Below are 24,907 nucleotides of genomic sequence, written 5' to 3'. Positions count from 1 at the left end.
TACTGTATACGCACAAACACGCAACAATAATAGCAGCGTTGAGGCAGGGCCGGGGCAATGGAAATCACAACAACAGGCTTAAAGGTCGTTGCATGTTCAACAACAAGCAAAAACCTTAATGCCAGAGGAAGGAACGGGAAGGGGCAAAAGTTGTGCCCTTGGTGCATACCCCAGAGATGGATTGGTGGATGGTGCATGGAGAGAGAGACGTGGACAATGACAACGAAACGGAAACTAGCGGAAATCATTAGAGTCTGCACAAATGACTTCAAGATACTTTTCCTATGGTGTGGCCCGCAAGCAGTTTTCGCCTTGGGTCCGCACAGTGGTCCACCCTGAAGCACAGGAAGACCCACATCATAGCCCAAGAGAACGGGGAAAATGCTGTCAGAAATGCTGCTAGTTGGTTGGTTTGGGGGAAACCTATTTTCACCAAAAATAAATGCTTGTCATCATCAAACTAGGAACCACTGCCATGAACTGAATATTGAGTAGTTGGAAAGTTTTGACAGAATAAAGATTGGGGTAGATATTCCTTATGATTGCTGGAACTCGTGTTAAAGATGCTCTCATTTAAAGTAATTTCCAAGGAACGAATGATATATATATTATTTTCCAATTTCATCTCTTTTCCTACCACTGTGCAGTCGTCCATTGGGTCTCTTTCCTTTTGCTGCTATCCATGGCCTTTGTTCCGCTTCTATATGTATATTTCTATCTTCTTTTTTTTGGCCAACTCGCACACACACACACAGAGCCACACAAAGGGAGCGTTGATAGTTCTTGTTGTGACTTTGTTAGTTGCTGCTGCGACCAGCAGCTTATGCTGGGGCATCTACTTAAATATCCGGTATCATTATTATAAAAATCACAAGCTGAGGATCCCCGGGCGGACGACGCACTGGGGCCCAGGAAGCAATTAGGGATGCAGAGCATAATTGACAGAGTTTTTTCCCTGCTTTAGTATATTTTTTTGTATCGGGGGGATCCAATTAACAGAGATTAAAGGTGTGAAAAGCTTTGGCTTTTGTCTCGTGATTAGCCTGGTATATTATGGGGGTAGGAGAGTGGCAGGGGCAGGTTGGAGTGTGCCAGGAAGGATTCATTGTGCAGTAGCAGAACCAGCAGAGCTGCACATTTGTCCGGCATAAGCTGGACCCAATGAGGGACCCTAAATAAAAATCAAGCAGACGTCAACGAAGCGTATGCGCAACGTGCAAATGAGATGCCAAGCTGCTGCCACTGGATGGGGGGGCAAGGAATGCAAAGTGTGGCAGTGGAAGGAAGGGACAGGAGTGCCACGGAGTGGAAGGTAAATAAAGAGCAGATAAAAATCAAATTAACAAAACGAAGTGAAGAGAAATTGCTGGCAAGTAAATAAAACTGCCAGGCCCCGAGAGTGTCGGTCGTTGGGCGACGGATGGGAAAGGCGAAAAAGCCACCTGATAAAAACCCAGAGAGAGGACTGGACACAGGACTTGTGCCCAGTTTTGGAGCCCAATTTATATATTTCAGCATTTTTTTATAGCGCCTCCGTTCGCTGATTGCAAACAAAATGAATTCAGCTACTGAGAAATGACAGGCAAAAGTTCTGGTGGATAGGGGGGACAGGCAGCAGCAGACAGAGGCAGAGGCCATCGAGATGCGTGGCAATATAAAAATACAATTTAACAATGGACTGAAGGCAGGACGATTACACAAATAAATTTAATGACTGTGCGCCCCCCGCCCACACGCCAGAAAAAAAGGCAAACACTGAACAAAGATAGGACCTGAAATGAACCAGAAATGGTGAGGGAAGAGGGGGGCGCGGCTCAAAGAGTGTCCGTAATCTGCTTAAAAGCACAGCCCGGGGCACAGGCCTACGGCTGTCGTGTGCCGTGCCGCAAGGCATCAAAATTAACGGCAAGAAATTTAAAAATGTAATTGACAGGCCAACTGACGGGCGGCTGGAGGCCATCAGCGATCAGCAGCCTCGCTCTACCTTCGGCAGTTATTAAAACACACACACAGGCGGACGGACATACACATAAACACACACACACACACACAGCGCGTATACGGAATGAGGAAGCGGAAATGCAGCATTAAATGGAAATAAAACCAGCGGGCAGGCAGACAGGCGGGCAGGCTGGCGGCCAGGCTGGCGGGTAGTCATGGCTGCCGCCGCTTAAGGACACTTTGGCCATAGCCATCGTCATTGCCAGAACGCGACTCGTTGTGGTTCGCTCTTGGCGTAATTGCTCTCAGCGGAGGGCTTAACATATCCCAGCCCCAGGCCCATGGCCATGGCTGATCTGTCCGTCCGTCCGCCTGCGGATCCGTTTGTCAATGCTTTATTTGCGTTTATCGCAATCATTTCGCTGTCCTTCGCTGTCCGTTCGAATCGTGTTAATATGGCAATTTACATTTACATTATTTTTATTATGCCGCACACAGCCCGCAATCCAACGAAGTGGAGCGAGTGAATCGGTTTAAAGATATTATAAATGCATATATTTTCCCGCGTACATTCTGTCATAATCAAGTTGGCCGCTTGTCAGGCGCTCTCTGCCTGCGGTTATCGCATTTAATGGCTGCCCCACAGAAAAGTTAAATATTTTAAATTCCCGCCATAATGGAGCAACAAATGCCAGCTGCCGGTCGAGTCGAGAGGCAGCCACTGATGAGGCAGGCCCTGCTGCTGCTGCTGCTGCTGTTACTGCTGCTGGGAGCCATAACAATTAGAAGCAATTGCTACTCTCTGGCAACTGCGACGACTCCGACGACTGGCAACTGCTAAATTGCCACTGGCTGCAATTTCACTTATTTTCACGTGCAACTTGCAACTTGGCCACAAGGAAAGTGAGTGACGAGCGACGAGGCGATGAGGCGACGACAACGATGACTGCCACACTGCCACTGTGCCATTGCACTTGGCTCCCAATCCATGCAGATGGCTTTAGCGAGTGGGGGGTGGGCGGTGCTAAATGCTCACTACTGCCAAGGGCTGAGAACACTGCGGAAAATTTAATTATGATTACAATCTGAAGGTTGAATTTTTTATTCCCATCCCCAGAAGAAAAAAAATTTATCACCCCCACGATATCTTTTAAGTATCATTTTCTTACCAGGTTATGGCTCCCTTTAAAAATTCCCATTTCACTTCTGAATTTCTTATCATTCCCATGTCACGAAACTTACTTGAAGCCCCCCTTGTTATTTTCTCTCAGTGCAGGCTAACGGAGAGTGAATGTTAGCTGGAGACTTGGAGTCTCTTCGCAAAGGTAACAATAAACGTAAGCCGAATGACGGGCATCGCATTGCCGGAGCGCAGAGCCGGAAGCTGTGTGCAAGGCAGCGGCGAGGCAGCTCGAAGCAGCGGCGAAGCAGCAGCGACCATGTGAAAATTTCACTTTCATGTTTAACTTAGACCAACAGCACACATACATACATCTCTTTCTTTGTCTCTGTCTCTCATTCTCTCTTTCTTACTTGTGTCAATGCGTCGGTGGCTGCTGCAACTGCAACGATGCTTCTTGCCGCACCTCTTGGGGACACACTTTTGTGTCTCGCATTACCCCAAGGCATGCGTCGCGTTTTCGGTTGCATTTTCTTCTTGCCTCATGCCTCATGTCCCATGCCCCTTCCACATGTCCCTTCCCTTGTGGGTCGTTCCAGCGGGCATTATGTGACATCCCACAATGAATGGGACTGCGCGTCATAAGCAACAGAAAACAAACAACCAAAGAAGAAAAAAAAAACCGAAAATAAAACAGGAAAAAATGCAAAGAAAAACCCCAAGCAACGTTGTTAAAGAAAAGTGCAAGCGACACAGTGTGTCCACTTAAAGCAGGCAACAATGTGTGCCACCAACAGCAGCAGCCATAGATGCAGCAGCAAAGGCAGCAGCCTCCATAGATGCATCAGCAAGAGTCATGACAAAGCTGGAGGCAACAAAAACATCTGCAACGGCCGCAGCATCAGCATCAGAAACAATTTTGAAGCATTGCATAAGAGGCTGCTGGGAGCACACGATCTCCCAGCGAATGAGCGTGGGAGAAGCGCCTAATTATCCCCAAAATGCAGCAAATAAAGTGGTGGGGACTAAAGACTAAAGGAGAGTTTAATGGATACATTGATGTAACAAATGCGAGCTAGCGATGCATACAGGGGAATCTACTCCTATGAAGATATATATTTGTATATAGAATAATGCATACACTCATTTAATTCATGGAATATTATGAATACTGTCATTGAGGAATGGATACAATGACCTCTAAGCTAAACAAAGTTCATCGTTATCCATCAACATGGCAACATCGATATCGAAATCTCTTATCGCTCGTTTTAACCATTCCCATAAGGAAAATTTGTACAGCAAATCAATGTCATTCCAAATATTCAACGAATGTCTGAGAGAGAGTATCTGATTAAATATTTATAATTTATTGTCTTTTAGCTACGAATGAACATTTTGAGAGCTTTCCACCTGCACGTGCATCAAGTACTATACGTATTAAAATTCCCCCCGTCAATCATCCATAAATCTATTTGTTATCTCTGTCACCGATTTAACTTGATGTCTCAGATGAGGAGGAAAACAAGTAAACTTCCAACAAAGACACCCCCAACGATAAGAGAACATAATCAATAATGCAACCGAACTTTGGTTTTCCCCACAGAGTTTTTCCTTGAAAGAGAGACGGAGAAAGAGACAGGGTATGGCGTGCTGGAGGTGGCACCCATGTGCCAACCCATGTGGCAACACTATGCAACAGGAACAGGGGTGCCAACCATCGGAGCAACAAAAAAAAAAAAACAAACAAACGAACAAACAACAACTGCAATCAATTGCATCTTCTGCCGCATGAATGCGTGACTGAATACCAGCACATGGTGCATGTGTGTGAGTCTGGATGAGTGGCATGGGGCGCATATGGGATGGATGATGGTCATATCGGATGGTCAGTTGCAGTGCGGAGGTTGCACCCCCCCTTTTGACAGAGCATCTGTGGCTGTGGGTTTTTCCTTTAGTTTTCCCTCTCAAACCACATACTTTTTTCACCCTGTTGTTTTGCAGCTGCAACTGCAACGGCAATTCAAGTGCATTGCAGTTGCAGCATTGCATTGCATGACTGACCAACTCAACAGGGCAGGCAGGCAGGCAGGACAAGGCAGGGCAGGGCAGGGCAGGGCAGGTGCAGGTGCAGGAGGAGGAGGCACAGTGAATGCCTGAGTAAATGAACATGGGCGGTGGAGCAGCTGTAGGGCTGTGGGCGTAGTTGAGGCAGTGGCAGATTAACCAACGGGCGTCAACGTAAAAGTGCGCGTTATGTTTGCCAACGCGCGCCAACAAAATGCAAAGGAAAGCCACGGGAAAACCATGAAAAACAGACACTAGGCCCACAAGCGACGACACACGAATGCGACGAGTGAAAAACACACACACACACACACACTCGCAGAAAAAAACGGTATCAGAAGAGGTGGGAAAGGAGAGGTAAGGTGTGAGATAAAGAGCCTTTTACTTTGTTGGTGCCGCTGCTGCACGCTGGCGTACCCTCGGGGAGCCTTGACAATGATATTGATTTGCTGTCATTATTGTTAGTGTTTCGGTGAGAAGGGGTGAGCGCTTGCGAAAACTGTTTGTGCGCACTGGTGGAGCCAGCCATCGATCCTTTGGGCTGCCTTGTCCTGGGGCACCACGAAAGGAGGAAGTACTATATATACGGGTGCCACAAGAGACGCCACAGAACTGTAGTCACTCGTGCAAAATTTGAATTTCAACCGGCACTCGATACTCGCGAAATTGAAATTGTTATTTGTTTGTGGAGGGGAGCCCGCTCGGAGGAGGCTCGGTAGGGAGTTGCTGCTGGGTGAAAGGACACGAAGACACAAAGAGAAATCTACGCCATGAAGCTGCCACCCAAGGGCTGACCACCATTCGAGGAGTGTTTTTTTTTTGGGTGGGGAGCTATTTTATTTGCCATCTGGGGCTACACTCTCTGTCAAAATTTAACTGCTAGTTGTCCTTTTTTTTGTTTTTGTTTTTGTTTACTTCTCTTGCAGTTATTGACTTTTTCCATGCAGGCGGCAAACAAATGCAATTTGCATTTTGATAACATTTCCCCCAGCTGTGCTGCATTTTAATTGCACTCATTCGGGAGACGTTTTTATTTCGAAGGTGGTCTCCCATTTCCCCAGTGCCGTGAACAAACTGAGTGAAAGACGTAACGAAATCAATTGTCAGGTCATCTGTCAATTTATTTGTTATTTCCCGCCAACTGTCAGGCTGTCTGAGGCAGTCATGCAGGGCTGCACGAAGGCACAGACCCAGACCCAGACCCGATCCAGGAGGCACCAAAAACAAACACAAAACGTAATGCTTTTAATGCTTGCAAGAAAATTGCAGTCGTTCCCCAGACAGCCAACAAGACGGGCAGTAGCCCACAACTGTACGGACTCCCTTCGCGGAAAAAGTTCAAAAGTTCGCTTTGTCGCGCTTGTGCAAACAAATGATTTGTTTTAGTCGTAGTTGTTCCTACTCCTCCTGCCGCTGCCAGTGCCCCTTCCCCAGCCCCTATTCACGCTGCAGCCAAACGTAATTGCCACACGACCAAAAGGCGTACAAAAATTAGGCAAACGTTTTGCTCAACGTTTGTTTTCACTTCTTCTTGAGAGTTTTCCTCCTCCTCGGTTTATTTGGCTTTTGCCATTTGGTGGAAATTATCGACTTGTCGCCCAGCTGCCTCCCAAGAGATCGCTTCTTCGTCTCTTACAGCTGGCTTCTCTTCCCCTCGCTTCTCCATCCAATGAAAATGAATGCAAATCTCCACAAAACGAACAACAAATGATTGGCATTATACCATAGTTTGGCCTTAATTTGTTCAACAATGGGAAATCGGAAATCCATCCTTTTGGGGCGCACGGAGAGGATGGATCCGCAGAATTAACCACACCAATTACACGCACAAAACGCCAAACAATTAATGAAAAGGCTGAGTTGGTGGGCAGGGGTGGGGAACAAACAAGTGAAAAATCTATTTGGAGGCGGCTTCCAGTTTCGGTTCCGGCATAAATCAAATTAATTGAAATTAATGGTTCACCGGTACATCAGAGTGGAGTATTTTCACTACGTTTCGAGTGGCGCTCTCACGCAAATATTTGCCCAACAAATTTCGCCTTTTTTCGTCCTGTTTTTCGGGTGGTATTTGCACTGCCAGGCGAAGGATTTGAGGAGGATTCCATTGACCATTAGGTTTGTGCGCCCGCTCTCTGTGGCCCACTAATTATTTTGGCTTACACCCGGGCCCAGGCTACGTGCGACCGTCGCTAATCCCTTTGAAGCCAAGCGGGGAAAAAAAAGGGATAAAGCTATGGGATTCGCAGAAGGTTTATGCGGATAATTAATGCGATATCTGATGTGACTTCTAATGGCAGCCATGGGATTGTTTATGCAAATCCGGTTGGGCCAAAGATTGGCCTGGGAATCAAAATTGAAATTGGCTCTATGCAAATGTACAAAACTCAACAATTGGCTGAAAATAACCAAAGGGGAAAAGCTTAGATGCATAATACCAATAGTCAAGATTCTTCATTAAGAAGGGCTATGGAATATTTATTCTGAACCATAATAATTTAATTTTAATAATTTTAATAATAATCTTAATTATAATATAATAATTCCATTTTGCAATTACAGTTTTGTGGCTAATTCCATTCCATAAAATTACATTTTGCAATTACAGTTTTGTGGCTAATTTTCCTACAAAATATACTAATTTCTAATTTTTGCTAACAATTTCATTTTTGTTTGCCTGAAATTGGAATAGCTTTTATCTTATATATTACATATTTTAATTTCCGGGATAGGCATCTTCATGTCACATATCTATGGATATTCATAGACAGCAAGCACTGTACACGTACATGACCCACGCATAAACGATCTATGTATCCCTTTCATTAAGCTTTAGACCCGAGCTTTATTTGAACTTCAAAGGAGAGCGTTGGAGAAATTAATGAAATGTTTGTCAAGTGCGGTTTTTTGGTCTCTTTCCATCTGTCCCAAGCCCAATGCCCCTCAAACCCCTATCGCTCCTGCACCCCGATCCCGGTTTATTTGAGTCATTAAAATGATTTAATAAGGCCGAAAGTCCATAAACCGATTTTCCAAACAAACCAGAGACAGTCGGCAGAGGACATTTGAAATGTAATCCATCAGTAAACTAAACGTAGTTCATTACGTTTATATAGTTATGTCAGGGAGTGTACTTTTGTCGGATCAGACGCACCCATGAATAATGAATAAAGCCCACAAACAGATTTTTGCCGCTTTGCTGATATAATTCCTGGTCAAAATTTACATATTCAACATTCATAAGGGAGGAGGCATTCTTATTTCCATTCGCCTTTCCCCGCCATTCAAATTCAAATTCATATGCCATAATGGGAAGACATATGGAAGGCATTAGTTGGAGGCGTTGTCCCTCCTAAGTGGGCGGGGTGTGTGGCGGGCGGGGAGGATTGCGAGGGAGTGCCACAAAAACATCGCATTTTCCAATCAATTGAATTTCAATTTGCATAATTTTCTGTATGTCAATGTAATGTATACAAAATTCGATTATTTCCATTGAATTGAGCCGAAGACATAGTAGAGAGTGGACTCCAATATGGACAAAAGGACGGACCCTCAGAAGCTCCTTCAATCGCTCTGACCAAACACACACGCACACACAGAGGATGCAGGATGGAGGATAGAGGATATAGGATATTGAGGATATGGGAATATGCTAACGCTCTAATGGGTGTGTCATGGAGTGGACAAACATTATGGCAGAATTTATTTCTATTTGTGCGTTCTGGGGAGACGCCTACATACATATGTATGTACGTACATGCCCTCTGCAGACACAGACACACAGGTCTTACACATTGTGACCTCAAAGTAACCCAAAACTCGCAAACGGAATACACATACATGTCCTGCAGATACAAAAGGGAACTCGAAAGGAAATTCTGGAATTGTGTGTGTGGAACAGAAAAGTAGTCGACCGGCAGGAGAGCAGGAAAATGGATCCAAAGCGGGGAAAGCGTCAAAAGAAAAAAACCAAGCAATAAAAGGCAAGGCCCTGAAATGCTCGCACCGATTCAGTTCCAGTTCGTTTCAGCTCTGAAAAACTATCACAAATTCCATAAAAGAAAACAAGAAACAACACGAATTGTAAATATCATGTGGTAGGATGCATCGAATAGGTAATGCTCTATAGAGGAAGGTACTGCGATAAGTTAGAATCCTTTACTGAAACTAAGAAAAACTCTTAAAGAATACCAAGAGTTTTATGCTCCGCTTTCTTTCAGAATTTTAGCTCCACCAATAACTTTCTTTCTTATAAAAAAAATGCATAATTTAATGGTTCTGTTTTATCATTCTTTGCAGCCTTTCAAGAAGCCTTTCCCATTTAAAAAAAAACACTTGAAATAATTGTATCGCTTTTAAAAGACTCTCCACAGCCAAAGTACTCCAAGGACGCTCTGCCACTTCTCTAACAATGTGCGTGTGTCCTTTTTGAGCGTATTTTACACGCCCACATGGCTGGCAGGAAAACCTTTTGAAGGAGCACAAAAAATCAAATTGGAAAAGACTCCGAGAGCAGAATCTGAGAACACAAAAAAAGGGTTCAAATGTATTTACAGCCGGGTGTCAGGGTTTGGCCCTCGGCTTCTCCCCTCTCACCCCTTTCGGCACATTTCCAGACTTGTGTTTTGTGGCAGTCTGCAGGGAAATGCAGAAACCACGCAAAAGCAGCCCGCAGCAGACAGAGAGTCCTGCTGAAAACTGCCCCGCAAAACAATCCGCCCATAAAAAAAAAAAATTAGCAAAAATTCAAGAAGAAGTTCCGCGTGGGACACCCGCAAGATACAAGTTTGTGTCCGTTTGCTATTGCCGCCGACTGTTTTTGTTTTTGTTTTGTTGTTGGTTTTGTGGGTGCGCGTGTCGTAAAAATTTAATTAAAAAATAATTTTGCCAACAATAAAAATCAACACTTGAGGAGTCCACTCTCCCGAAAATGATAATGATGATGATGACAAAAGAAAACCGAACCAAACCAAACCGAACCTAAGCGAAGCGAACCGCAGGCGAACTAATGATTAAGCATACGCCTCGAGTGACACAGGGAATGGTAGGCCGCCTCGCGAGTGTGCGATTTTACTATTGCTTTGGTCGAATGATTGCCACGCCCATTAACTGGGCCCAAATATGCGAATTATGTGCATGAAACAGCGGGCCATTTATGGCCCTTTATTGTAAAGCTCTCTTACAGTTGCTTCAACTGTTTTCTTGGCCTTGGCTTGGTAGTATTTTAAGCTGCTCTGGCACGATACGTTTTTCATCGACGATATTTTGAAATAAATCCAATGGCAACGCATTCATACAAGACATTTTTCACGCATGATTCGCACTGACGCTGTATCTGATCAATGGAAACTTTTTTGGGTATATTTTAGGGGATTTCCAAAATTGAACTAAACGTAATTCTGTGACCGCTTTCTGTCATGCATACAAAAACCAACAGCATTTACTTGTAAGCCAAATACGAATATACTCAAAATTAACCATCGGTGACAAAGGCATCGTTCAACAGCCGGATTTAGTTTCCTCTGACGCTTCTTTTCTTTTGTTAGAAGCACACAACCTCACGCACTTATGTTTCAAGCTGAAGGAAATTATGATGACGACTTTTTATTGGCCCCAAAGCCATTGTCCTCGCTCTGGCCCATCCCAGCTGTTGTCTGCTCCTGCCCATCCTTTCTTATTGTCCGCCTGACAACTGAAGTGGTTCGCCCGGCTTCCTGTATGCCTGGATGTCCTTTACGCCTCAACACTGTCCGACCGCCTGCCGTTCTTTTTCGAGTCAATAAAAATTCAGTAAAACGTTCCCGACATAGGCTCAAGGATTATTATTGCTACTTTATGACAGTTTATGTATTTGTCGTTGTGTGCGTTAGTATCTGCACAGATTTAAAAGGTTATATACACACACACAGGCACACAAGTGGTCTGGGTGTTTAGGTTTTGGTGTAGGGACACGGCTGGGGTTTTCTTCTAGGGCTCCTCCTCCACAACATCAAGTAACTTGTGTCCTGACAACCCAACTTGTAAAGTGTTTGAGACGCAAATTGGTTCCCTGGGATGACACTGGAGCCCCATGTCAGAGTCACAGTAACAAAGTGGAACATTTTGTACTCAATTTCGCAGATAATTGGTGGGACCAAAAGACGAAGAAATTAAAAAAAAAAAATTTGCTTTTAAAGTTCTCCTGAAAAAGGGAATTTTTAGCAGAATTAAAGCTCCTTCCAACGATTATATACCCATCTGCTACAGGGAATACATATTCAAAATACCATGTCGTTATTCCAATTTCCGCCTCAAAAATATATCCAATCAAATATTCAGTTTGACCAAAACCAACTTCTTTTTGACAACAAAGGGATTTCCCTCATCCACCAAACTCCAAGAAAACTTTTGACCAACAAGAAATGCAACCAAAGTCGGAAGCTAATTATATGGCAACAGAAGGGTTTTCGTGGTGGGGTATTTGAGGGGGGAGTTCAAGCCAAAAATCTGCTGTAAGACAAAGCCTCTAACACCAGCAAAACTTTGCCTCTGACTTTTGGCCCAATTATGGCCACGTTTCAATGTCGAGTCGTAAAAATTTGCATATTTCCAAAGCTTTTTAATGTTTTTTGGTGTTCATTTTTTGTACGGTGTGTTTTTCTGCGTTCCCCTACAGTTTTTTTGGCGAGAGGCAGACAAACACGTTGACACCTTCGTTTTCATTCGTTTTTGGGGCTGGGCGAGGAACGCGGAGGTTGACTCAACATGAAAACTCACTGCTAATTGCGAGTTTCGGAAGCAAAGCAAATGGCTTAATTACGTTGCTGTTTCTAGAGCTGCTGCTGCTGCCGCCGCTGCAACCGTTGTTATTGGGCCCCGGTCCCAAAGGTCAGCCAAGCACAAAAGTTCATTTGCATAATTTGGCGGGGTCTTTAATTTTTTCGGCACGGCATTTCCCAGGCCCGAATCCGCACGTAACATTTGCATAAACAGAATCTACAGTCGACTGTAGAGGCAATCAGCGACGGCAAAAACATATTGGAGCCGAAAAATCACTGCAGCACAAAGCACACAAAACTTTGCCAATCACATCTAATGTAATAATTACTTAAATAAGGAAATGAAAAGAAACAGGAACAGAAAACAGATGCCCCAGTGGAACAGGCAGACCAGAAACTAACTGGATATCAGCATAGTATCCATAGATATACCTAGCACACTGGCATTAGGTTTTTTATTAGATTTCAGAGGATAAGCTGTATTTCGAAAATTCTAATAATATTTGCCAGAATATATTTACACGTATTAAATGTTCCACACGTAAAAGTTTTTTTTTTTTTGGCATGTGTATTTTTCTAGTGCGGCTCTGGTTATTTCCTCATCAAATTAGTTTTCTTGCACACGTTTTCAATTTTCGGCAAACGCTAAAAGTTTCTTGCCACACACACACACACGAGGGGTGCAGGTGTAGAGGGGTGGGTGTTACAGGCGTAGTAATGGGGCAGAGAGGAAGAGATGTTTGCCTGCCATAAATGCGTGAGAGTGCGGGTGCGATAACACACGCTGAGAGAAGAGCGCAAAGAGCGTGTCAATTGTGGAGAATGTTTTTAGTATTTTGGAAATTTTGAATAAGCCCGGAAGACCTCACGAGAATTGCAAATGAAATTCCAGTAGCGTAAACAAACACAAATCCAGAAACAAACCCTGCAGCGCACACAGATAAATGCATTCGCAAACAATAATGAGAGAGTCTGTCTGTCTGTGTGCTGAGAGATGCATAAATCAGCTGAATAGATGGACTGACAATGGGGGGCCCGTGGCAAGTGTTGCCAAAAACTTCATTGTATTGGTGGCACTCTCATAATTGGCAACTTCCTTTTTGACATATTCCCACTCCCCAATGTGACTATCGCTCTGCTATTTGGGTCAAATGTGCATAATAATTAACAACATTTACAGCATTGCAAATGCAATTTCGAATGTTTCCTCTTCTCCCTTACTGCCTCCAGCTGACACTGCGTATACGCAATGGAATCCACATATCAGATTAGAATGCAAATATTTATTCGTTTTGCCTGCTGATTATTTGGTTTTGTTTATGAAATTCTATTGGTCATCGAAGAGCTTTAATTAATTGTATCTGCATTTAAAACGAATTATTTTTCTGGGTTTTTTGTTTTGTTTTAGTTTGCTCATTTGTTGGTTTAATTACTGGCCAGAGAATGAATTGTTTCAATAGATGATTCGAATCGAGAGGCTGTCAAGTGTAAACAGTGCGTATGATTGATATTTTAATTAGTGCAAAAGGGAATACAAGGTAGAATTTCCTTTACTTTCAGCCTTATTTTTTTTTGCTCTCTTTCAGGACGTCAGATTCTCGAGTCAAAGAAGGCATTAGGCATTAAACCTAAGCTCATTTCAGATATATTTTCAAGCAAAAAATGAAAGAGATTGAAAGTGGTTTCTTCCCTTCATTATAGTTCCAAGAAGATATATTATAGTATTTTATCCTAAATTTATACTATCCCAAAACAAAGATATCTCTTAAAGTAAAAACATCTCACAGCACAAAAATAGATTCGCCGAATAAGAATGTATCCGCATATCCGACAGATAGCCTTATCTGCAAGATTATGGCTTCGCGACGCGTCGTTGGCGATGGATTAGATAACAATGATTCAAAGAGAGAGAGGGAGAGAGAGTGAGAGAAAATGTGTGGGGGGAAGGGATTTGAATCGTCTATCGTCCAGTATCCGGTTAGCCCGTGAGCCATTGGTAAATATTTGCATGGCTCTTGGCCCTCCTGCTGGATGGATGTATGGCGTACTCTTATGGCAAACAGGCAAACAGAGACGATGTTTATTTGCGGCTCTTGTTGACACAAATGTGTCATTGATTATGCACGATCCACATATATTTTAGGGGCATATGCTCATACACCCATAGGATATTCCTTCAAAATTTAACCCAATTTACGACAGCTTTTTTTTGGTTGCGAAACACACACATCACATACAATTCGCACCATATATTTCATATATTTCGTATTTATAAGGCAAATATTAAGCAATTGACAGTGCGAGCCGGGCTGACAAAATATTTAGCATTCGTGCTAAATAAATTTATGCAAAAATTAAACGCCAACATTTGTTAATGAATATTTCTGGTTAAACTGTGGGACCCGGTTACAGGCCAGAATAAATTCGGGTTTTGGTCAAAAATCGCTTATTCATTTTCACACTAATAATAAAACCAAATTTCATAATATCAATATATCAAATATCATATAATTTTTAGTCGCGAAATTGTATCTTTTTGTGTGGGTCAATATTGAACAAAACAGATACTCTACAATTAGCTGTGGGATAAGGTAGATTCTCTGTTGCCAAGGCGTTGCAGAGGGAAATCATTAAAAAGAGGAAAGAGTACAGTTTTGAACAATTTATTGAGGAACTTTATATTTTATTGTAGGATTATACCTACAAAACAATTTACAATTCAAATCAATTTCTCAAGTTTTCTGCTCATTTCTGCAAATTTTGCTGTATTATCTTTCAAGAATCTGCAACAAATTCTTCAATTTTATTCACATTTTGAAGAAAAATGTTTCGTTTTTGAACGATATGTTTTAATAAAAGTTAACTTTATTTGACATTAATTAAAAAACTGTCGAAGAAGGGAAAAAGTTATTTAATGAATTAAGGAAGTTAGAATTAAATGATTCACAGATGGGAATTCTGTAGGATATTTAACAGATTCTCATAACTTTAAAAACATTAAAAATTGTATTACCCGTATTTTATGGAGAGTTTTTCATTTTTCTACAGTTTACTCCATTTTGTTTACGACCATTCCCCCCCAACCATTGTTCAGAGAGTACCTATGACTATCTATTATATAAATAGGTTTTTGCCGCATTGGGTTTTGTCAAATCCCCCAACCTTTAGTAAATCCTTTAATCCTCTTATCTTTTATCAAAACAAAAACTGACTCCCCTTACCCCAAATTTATCTCAGAGAACTCAAAGAATGATACCTATTTTTTAGCCCCGAAACACATTTTACTTGGCCAATTTTCGGCTACTTTGTTGCTAATTTACAAAATTAGCACGGGTTTTTATTTCATTTGGAATTTCAGACATAAATCCAACATTTGTTTGCCTCTGAGCCTCTCGGAGACCTCTCGAAAATTTCGGTTATTGTTATTATTTGTTGGTAAATATTTAACCACCAATACGCTACGGCTGTTGATATTTGCATTTGAGATGTGAAAACGAATGGGGGTTTATTTTCTTTTGGGTGGGGGGCTTATTTACATGCCTCTTTTTTGTGGTTTTCAACGAGAAATAAAATATTTTGTATATGAATTTGGAAATGACATGCCAAAGCCGCAGTTGACATGACGCTGGCAAGCCATTGGCCGTTTGGGAGGTGTGACCCCGACAAATGGTTAGCCGTGTTAGCGAATCCAGCCACATGACCATGCTATAATAAGGCTTTGGCTCATACCTCATACCTCCCCATTATCAGGTAGTTGTTGATTAAACATTGATTGTGTAAATTGTTAGTGCAAATAAATATCTACGGAAAGATAATCCACATCAAAACTGCAGGAAGCTACGACCAACGGATGTCTACTCTTTTTGATAAGATCCGTAAAGAATTCCCAGCATTACTCACCTTCAGGTCTGCGTCCAATGGTTAAAACATATCTTCTGGGAATTGTCTGCAAAGAGAGTGAGAAAATCGTAAACCTGATTAATATGCAAATGTCAAGTGCGATATAATTAACTGCTTAACCCAGTTTTGTTTTTGTGTTTTGTTTTTGTACCGCACACTTCCGCCTACGAAAGAGCTTTGGTGAAACGCCAAAAAACCAGTTTATTGCACTTGTCTGTCGCTGTTGCTGTCACTGTCTGTGACTTGGAGACTTTGACTTCGACTAACTGTCTGAGATTAGGATTTTTGATTTGTTATAACCGGTGTTTGGTGAGTAGGACAGGGGTAATATTAACACATTAAATAATTTCATTTAAGTACGCGTATTAAAAAAAAAAACAAAAACAAATTTAAAGATTGAATGAATATCATAAGCTTAATAAGGAAGGTTAATTTCTCTTATTTCTACTACTACTCTTCAAAATACCGCGTATCTTCTATTCGTAATAGCGACTGTCATCCTTTCCCTTGTTGTATCCATGTTTATTTAGCTTGAACCGGTTTTCCATTGAACATTGGGAATTGCGCAATTTTCAATAAAGAGATGTGAGGTGCACGGTGTGTGCAAAATGTTAAGTGCCGTCCGAGTTGCGTGTGTGACAAACTCGTAATTTAGAGAATATTAAATTTCAGCAAACATTTAGTTGTGGGTCACTCTTTCAACAACGGCTTAGAAGAGGGTTAAAGAGGGAGAGGGAGAGGCAGAGGAAGGGTTCAGAATGCAATGCAGCATAATCGGGCAATGGGGGCAACGGGCGGCATGGGGCAACAGAGACTGGGTCACTTGATGACGTTAAGCTGCTTAGACGTTAATTGAATTAGTTTACAAGTATCGCCCACAACGTTGATAGTGTGCGTGCGTGTGTGTCTGTGTGTGTGTGTGAGGAGGTGTGACGCACTGGTGCATGAGGCAGATCCCCCCAACCCCTTCCACTCTTCCCTACCCCTTTTACCCCACTTGTCCAATTGCACTTGCACTTGATATACAATTAGATTCTTTGTTGCCCCCAAGCCGTTTGCGGAAAAGGCAAAAACAACTTTGGCTCTTTGTATGCAACGCTTGCCCCAGCTCCAACACCACACTGCCTCCCGCTCCCCTGCCAAGCCATCTCCCATCTGCCATCATCGTGCAGCTTCTCGCATTAATGAACTTTTAATTGTTGGCATCTTGGCGGTGGGCTGCTCTGCTCTACTCTCGCTGCTTACATAATTGAACTATCATGGTGCACCGCCTGGTTAATTGTTTAATTAAGTAATTAAAATGCCATAAAAAATAATGAGTAGAAGGCCTAGGAGACCGCAGCTAATATCTGGATTGCCACAGATGCTGTTGCTGAACAAATGGCTCTTCCACTGCCCCTTGACATGCGACACCTGCACTCCGGGGAGGGTCTATCTCTCGCCAGCTTACAGAGATAGCTCTTAAGTCTGGACAAAGTTCAGGGGGAGCCTATTTTGCTTTGCATAATGTGAATATATCATAGTACAAGCGTACTTAAGAGAAACTTAGTTATGCTCTCATTTAACCTTCGTAATTCTATCTAAATATCATCCATTAGTACATTTATGGAAATCTCTTGTGCCACTTTTTGGCTATTTTGTACAGCGAATGCCAATGCCAAACCATTAAAAACCAAAACCCATACTTTTCCTATTCTTATCTTATCCATTACCGCTTCCATTACATAAATGATAGCTAATCTTCCAACAATCCAAAACCTGCCCTTTCAACAAATTGCATTTCTCTATTCAGAGGAAGCGAAGTCACTCATTATCCTTTGTCAACTTTTTTTCCCTATCACACCTGGGATCACATCATGCCATTCTTACCCATTAGCCAGGGCAAATATCAAAAGCCGAGGCGGGCACTAAGAAAGTAAAGTAAGTATTAACCTATATCCATGGTGCTCGCTTTGCCACATCTGCCCATTCGCGTGACTTGTCAATCTTTTGACAGACAATTGCCACAACAGCCACAACAAAGGGCGCCACATAGGTAACACCAACAATTAGATGGCCCAAAGAGAGGGAGAGAGAGATAGAGAGAGAGAGAGAAGGCCATCCATAATGGCAGAGGGCGGGGGCAGAAAGCCCGCAATTGCTGTCACCATGACGATAAGCGATAACAAATCCATTAATTAAAATATTTAAGTGCCAACAAAGAGCAACAAAAGAAAAAAGTTGCCATGCAAATTTCTTTATCTATTGCTGCGTTGCCTGACCCATGCCACAAAGCCAATCAAAACTGAATTGTTTTGCATTTAACGATAAAACTGAAAAAAAAAATCAAACGAGTCACATTACAGAGAAATGTGTTCATCAATAATAAAAAATAAAAAAGAAAAAAGGTAGCGCGCAACATAAAAAACATATTATTAATAAATTAAATGCGGCACTTCAGTGGAGAGTTATGTACCAATTAATGTGAATATCAATAATTTTTCAATTTGTTTTATCCGCAATTTTACTCAGTTTTTTACTCATTGGATTCGATCGCATTTTCCCAGTTGTTTTCCATCAAGCAGCAGTTTATTGTTATCTCTTTATGCGTTGACTTTGTTTTCACTTTAATTAAATTTTATTATTAACATCCGCAACATTTCTGTAGCAAAAAGCCAAACACCCAGCGACAAGCGACAACGACAACAAATTGATTACATTCGAGAAATTGCTTCGCGGGGCGAGAAACCGCCACTGGGATCTCCGGCACTCAGGGGAAGGGCTCTGCTCTCGAATACAAAACTGCACAAAATATACGAGTACATAGTATATTCAAATATTATTCGAAGAGAAAACTAAGGCTAAATAAACTTTTCCCTCCTTTTGCGTTGATACATTGCACTCGCTTGAACCCCCGATCCGGCCTTCGGAAAGCAGCAGGAATAAATTGATAAATTGAAACACTTTTGCAAAGTGGGGGACCTTCTTGGGAAGTTTCTCTCTGCGTGTTTCAGGGTGAAACTTAATATTTTCTTTTAAAAGTCCACACACACCCACGGGGTGTCTGGCTCTATAATAATGATGAATTTGCTTATACTTGTGCCAATTAAAATGAATTGTAACCAGAGACTCAGATAGAGTCCCTTGAAGATAGGACTGTGTGTTGCATTCCATCAGATTCTCGCTTAGGCTTATGGCTAAAAGTTTGAGAAGAGGTTCACCATTATATTCAAACTTTATGGGATGTTAATTTATCAATCAAGAACGGTCAGAGAATCAGAATCTAAAGTGTACATATATATTCCCTCTTTCCCGAAACAATTTTTTATACCTAATCTGTCTGTCTCTTTAGTGAAATGAACAGCCATATAAGAGTAATAAATCCATTTACTTAGGGTCTAGTTCCGCTCCTCTAATAATCTCCATTAAAAATTCATTTGCATATCACTCATACGCGGCGTGTGACAACCATCAAAAACGGCAAACAAATTTCATTTTTACGCGCACACACAACGAAAATAAAGGGAAAAAATGAAATAAAAATTTGAGCAATAACAACGGATAAACCAATTTAAAAAAAATACAATCTGCAAACCAAATCCGCACACACGACAGAGAGACAGGCAGAGAGACAGACAGTAAAGCGGAGAGACAGAGAGACAAGGGATGGCTACATTTTAAATACAATCATACCATATGTATCTGGTTGTATGTGCTCTTTTATTTTGTTCGTACAGATCTGAAATTGCAATGTCTGTCACAGCAGGAACTCGACCCAACCCAACCCAATCCGACTCTGACCCGCAACAATCCTATTTTAATTGTTTAAGTGTCAGCAAAGCCAAAAATAAAATATGCAAAAAAATTGAATAAAAATCAAGTGCAGAGAGTGTGTGGCAGTGTGCAGTGCTTTTAATGAATTCAATCAAATTCGGATTGAAATTGCAGCAACTTTGGATGGAGATTTTTTGTTGGGCGAGTATTTCATCCCTGCTGGGGTCATCATCATCCTTTATAGGGGCAAGCACGAGTTACTGCTGCTGCCGCGGGGCCAAATAATGTTAATGAGGATCCGAAAGAATCGGTTTATGTTCAATTTTATTGTCGGCAAAGGAAAAGAGAGGATAACGAAATGAATGTTGAAAAAGAGGAAAGAAAATAGATGGGATAGAATAAAAAATAAAATAAAATAAAAGGATAGAACGAAAGGGCAGCTTGGAAGGGACACAGGTTTGTATATCCTAAGAGATGGATGGCTCAGTAACTTATGTCTGAGCGATTAGATATAGTGATTTGTGCCCTATTCCACTATGGCAAATTTGGACCCATTCTTGTGTTCCTATACATTTTGCATTAGCCAACGGACACATTCGTTTCGACACGAATGAATAGAAAATTTCGCAGACCCTTAAGTGAAACGAAATCGATGTACTTATGTATGTACTTCTCCTTCACTCTCTCCCCTAATATATCTATCACTCTTCCTCTTCGTCTGTATGGTTGTTATTTTTTATTGATTCTATCCGTCTATCCATTTACGCGAAACTTTCGCTCGGTGAAACACGTTAATTGAACTTTCATTGAAACGCAAGTCATTAGAAAGCAAAAGCAGAACACAAAAGCACATTTTCCATGGCTTCCATAAGTAAAGGAAATTGAAACAGCAAGCAACAACAACTACAACAACAGCAACAAATACTTGGCTAATTTAAAACGTAATGATTAGTTATATGGCTGTTTGTCCATCCGTCCACTCTTGGCTTTCATTGTCAGCGCAAGTGAAATTCAATTAAATGCAATTATATTATCGCCTTTTGTGTCGACTAATTGGGTTAAGTGCGCCCGCCGCTGCCCACTGTTCGCTTATCGGAACTGGGGGTCTCTAAAACTTCCCCTGAATTAATCAATCAGCAAAAATATCTCTAAATATACATACATATACTCTGTATGTATGCGAATATATTGTATGTAGAATTGCATACTGTAAACTTCATTCAGCGCTTTAATTTAATTATAACACAGTGGGACACAGAGGGGTTTCTGTTTTAGGGAGCGGAGCCTGTGCAGTTTGTCTGAGAATTGAAAGCGACGCTCCAATTCAATTGACAACATGATGGCAATTGTTTATTTTCGGCATAAACAGTACAAAAATAGAATAAAAGCTGACCAAGTTGCGAAGTGGTTCTCATGATGCCCTGTAACTATAAAATTTAGATGCTTAGCTAGGTGAGGAAACATGAGTTTCATGTTAAACTCGACTTAATAAATGTTATTCCAATGGATTATTTTAATACAATTAAATAAAGTATTCAGTATTTCTCCCCCGTCGAAAGTGCTCTCAGCGTACCTATAAATGTACATATATTAAATGGAATAAAGAGAATAAGAAACAGACATAGGGAATGCGAGATTAAGCGAGAAAACGAGAATCCAAAAATTGTCACTTTGCAATTGCACAAATATTTGTGTGTGTTTTTTCCCATCTGTCTGTGTCTCTCTGCCTCTTAGTCCCTCTCTAGTCGCTCTCTTAGTCCGTCTCCCACTGAACTCAGTTGGTGCCGGAGTCCCGCTAGGTGGCTGCCCAAAGACACCTCCGAAGGTGCGAAGAGCACAAAAGCAAACACAAGACAATACTTGGTAGGGTGGGCCCCCTTCTTCGAACACCGACACGATCCGTCATGTCTACGCTCGCACTGTGTATATTTAATGTAGCAATAAATAAAACAAAAAAACGACGATTGAAAGAGGAGCAAAGAGCAAAGACAGAAACAAATGCAAAAACAAAGACAAAACAGGCAAAGGTCAATATTGGAAATTGATAAACAGCAGCAGAGGCAGCAACAGCGGCAGAAGCAGTGGCAGAAGCCGAAACAAACAAAACAAAAAGGGAATATTCTTTTCATTTTGGTAGTCGATTCTATGTTACTCATCAAATTAACAATACTTAAGGAAGCAATATTGCATACGTACATACATATGTATACATTCAAGCGATCCTACGGCTAAGTAATGAACGTATGTACATACATATAACGATATTCATTATGTATATTTACTTGCAAAGTTCTGAATCTGTCAAAATCATAACGCCTGTCGTCACTGGGTAGGAAGCGGAAAAAAAAAACTGAGCTCTATCTCTGCTCCTGTTCTGCTGTGGCGCCGAAATGTTTGTCCTTCGCGGTTTCATAATTAAAAGTAAACAATTGTGTTGGTTTTTTCACCTAACCTCTCACCCAACCACTCTCTTTCTATCCCTCTATCTCTTTCGGTATATTTTATTGACCACAATAACCAAAATTTCAATTTTGAATTTAATTTGTTTTGCTTCAAATTTGAGGCAGCAGCAAATACTCGATTAAAATCCCATGCATCAACATCAAAATTCAACTACGGAACGAAAATAAAACGAGCAATATAAATATGAGAAGGCTATTTTTAAAGGGAATTTGGGTTTTAAATTAGGTCATGATACATAATTTAAAAAGAGACATACATACATAAATAAAAATCGAAGAAGAAGAACTGAAAATAATAATAAACCCAGAATTAGTAAAAATAATTAGCAAAGGAAATCTTTTAGTTGATTATACTACAAAATTATTTTAAAGAAAACGAAGAAAAGGGAATAAGAAAAACAAAATAATTAACATGAATTCAATTAAACCCATTTGTACTCTTTTCTTTTATTGGAAAGCGAAAGAAGGGAGCAAAAACAGACAAAAAGGACTCCTTCCAAAAATAATGGAATTCATTTTATGAAGGCAGACTCTGAAAATGATATCTAAATAACCGCTTTAGAAACATCCCCTAGAAGCTCTATACCATTATGTAGAGAAACAGAACGTATCAGACCATTATCTCTCTCCACACGGAAAGGGGTGCTCAGCTCTAGGAGAACTGTTCAAAAATCTTCCTCTCTACTGGATTTTGATAGCCAGATTCAATGGATTTATGTTTTGTACAGATATCCCCGCACATTTATTTTGCAAAAAGGGTTTCATGCTCGCATTTCCCTATAGATAAACTTCCCCCTTTGGATTACATCACTTCAAACACTCGTTGAACTGTTCGATGGGATTCTTCAACCAAAAACCACAACAAAGTAAAAAAAAATAAAATAAAATGTTCACTTAGTCATGATGCGTTGATTTGAGGCCGTGCGTAAAATTAATTTTACGGCCTGCTCCGGGCCGAAACACATGTGGAGGATTGGCTAAGAGGCCAGAGAGAGCCATAACCATTGCCATAGCCAAATCGAATATCGAATTGAATCGAAGCTCGGCAAAAAGTTTTGCTGCTCGCCTTTCGAGTGCTGCTGCTGCTGCTACTCTTCCACACTATTCCACTCATGTGTTTGGGGTTTTGGTTTCGAGCACTGCAGTGTTCGAGTGTTTTTATATTTCACTTTGCGAGTATTTCCAACATTTATCGACATTCTGTAGGCCGCTAAAAGTGGTTGATTTTTTTACAAGCAAAATCCCCAACGGAAGTTGCAACCAATCGGCATTTTTAATTGTATTTTTGCAATTGTAATTGCAATAAAATATCTATCGAAAAAAGTGCTTTTAAAATATTAATTTTCTGTCTGCAAAACTGAACTGAACGCTCGCTCTCTGTCGCGTCACGCTCGAATAAAGCCCCTAAAACACAATGCGAAATAATCAGAGTTTTCTTCTTCTCGTTGTATCATGGCATATCTATAGAAATATATATATGTACATACATACATACGTACATATAAATAGCTATAGCATATGGCATATCTGTATGTCGAGTGAGAGCATTGCCAGGCCCATTTATAGCTCCCTGGCAATGTTGTCTATGAATAAAATTTGATTTGTAAAATAAATTCGAATTTAAATGCACAAAATCGAATTCAATTTCTATTTCAAAGAAATCTTATTCTTTTATTTTAGTAAAACAAAAATATTTGTGTACAGCATCAATTCTGCTGCAGGGGGGAAAACCCTTACAAAGGGATTGCCAGTTTTTTGAAGAGCTTTCACACATACCCAACTCTTGGACTAACAAAAGTGCACTTGTAGTCGAGTATGTACTGGCGCTGCAATGTGGCAAAGCTCATCCATACATTTACAGCCCTTTATAAATTTCTGGATAATTATATAATTTGAGTTTGATTTTGACTTTGAAATCCAATACTTGGCCGTAATTAAATTCTGCATTCACTTAAAGGCAATTAAGCCAAATTGAATATTCACACAATGTGCGGCTATTTAATGATTTTTGAATTTCAAATAGCTAATTGCCCGAAAATAGCAGACAGACAGACACGGAATAATCATAGGTCATTTAAAGTTACTATTTGGCAGAGAAGGTCTCTTTGGCCAAAAGTTTTATCCTCTCCACTACTCCAAATATTTAACTCATGCGCTGGCATATTTTATTGACAGTTTCATCCTAATTATAGTCCATTGGTCTAGACAGCATTGAAAAACTCAATTAAGCCCAGTTTCCGTTCATTTTCATTTATCCAGATCCCAGATCGGGTTGATTTACTGTCAACATTGTAGCGCGACATCAACGCCCCATCAAATATAAACCGAACAAAAATGCTTAAAAATAAAACTAAATAAATTCGCAGACAGAATGGAATACGAGTTGATTTGGTTTCGGATTGGGGTTCAGTGAGCGGTCGAATTCATTGAATATTTTGGGGGACAAAACTCATTCAATAAAAAAAAAAACATAATGAAACTTGAATACTCTGTTTAACAAATTGAAAAAGAGAATAGATCTAACAGGGTAAAAATACTTTGAAAAGGTAAACAAATGTCAAAGAGTTGACCCACTGATCCTAAATGTTATTCTTTCTTAGAGAACTTGCATATAAATATAAATTGAGTCGTTTTCTTTGGCGATGCTACGGACATTCCAAGAGCTGCGCCTCATCAAGTGGAGTAGAGTATCTGCCACTTAACAAGTAAATTATTCATGAGGAAACTCCAGCTTCGAATTAAACTGGAAACTGCATAAAGTGCCACCTCAAGGGTTACCCCCTGTCTGCCCTTTATATTGCCACACATACACTTAAGAGGGGGTGGCACAGACAGGCAGAGGTTAAAGCTCTAGCCACGCCCCATACCTCATGCCACCAACCATTTAAGGTTGCAGCTGCACTGATGGT

General features: G+C 41.0%; 1 long non-coding RNA gene across 9 annotated transcripts in view; it reads right to left on the bottom strand.

The window, feature by feature from the left end:
• LOC121404251 overlaps positions 1–24,907 on the bottom strand; it is a 40,175-nt gene that overhangs the window by 5,126 nt on the left and 10,142 nt on the right. For 8 of the 9 annotated variants that reach the window (XR_005967841.1, XR_005967833.1, XR_005967834.1 and 5 more), the window contains exon 3: positions 15,784–15,829. This is a non-coding gene — a long non-coding RNA (uncharacterized LOC121404251). Of the gene's footprint in view, positions 1–15,783; positions 15,830–22,259; positions 22,285–24,907 lie in introns of all 9 variants that reach the window. The other variant, XR_005967840.1, reaches the window with a different exon arrangement.

This window comes from Drosophila obscura, unplaced genomic scaffold, assembly GCF_018151105.1.
Source record: "Drosophila obscura isolate BZ-5 IFL unplaced genomic scaffold, ASM1815110v1 contig_192, whole genome shotgun sequence".
Classification (NCBI taxonomy): domain Eukaryota; kingdom Metazoa; phylum Arthropoda; class Insecta; order Diptera; family Drosophilidae; genus Drosophila; species Drosophila obscura.
The sequence above is the reverse complement of the archived record's forward strand: the minus strand, read 5'-3'. Positions and strand labels throughout refer to the sequence as shown.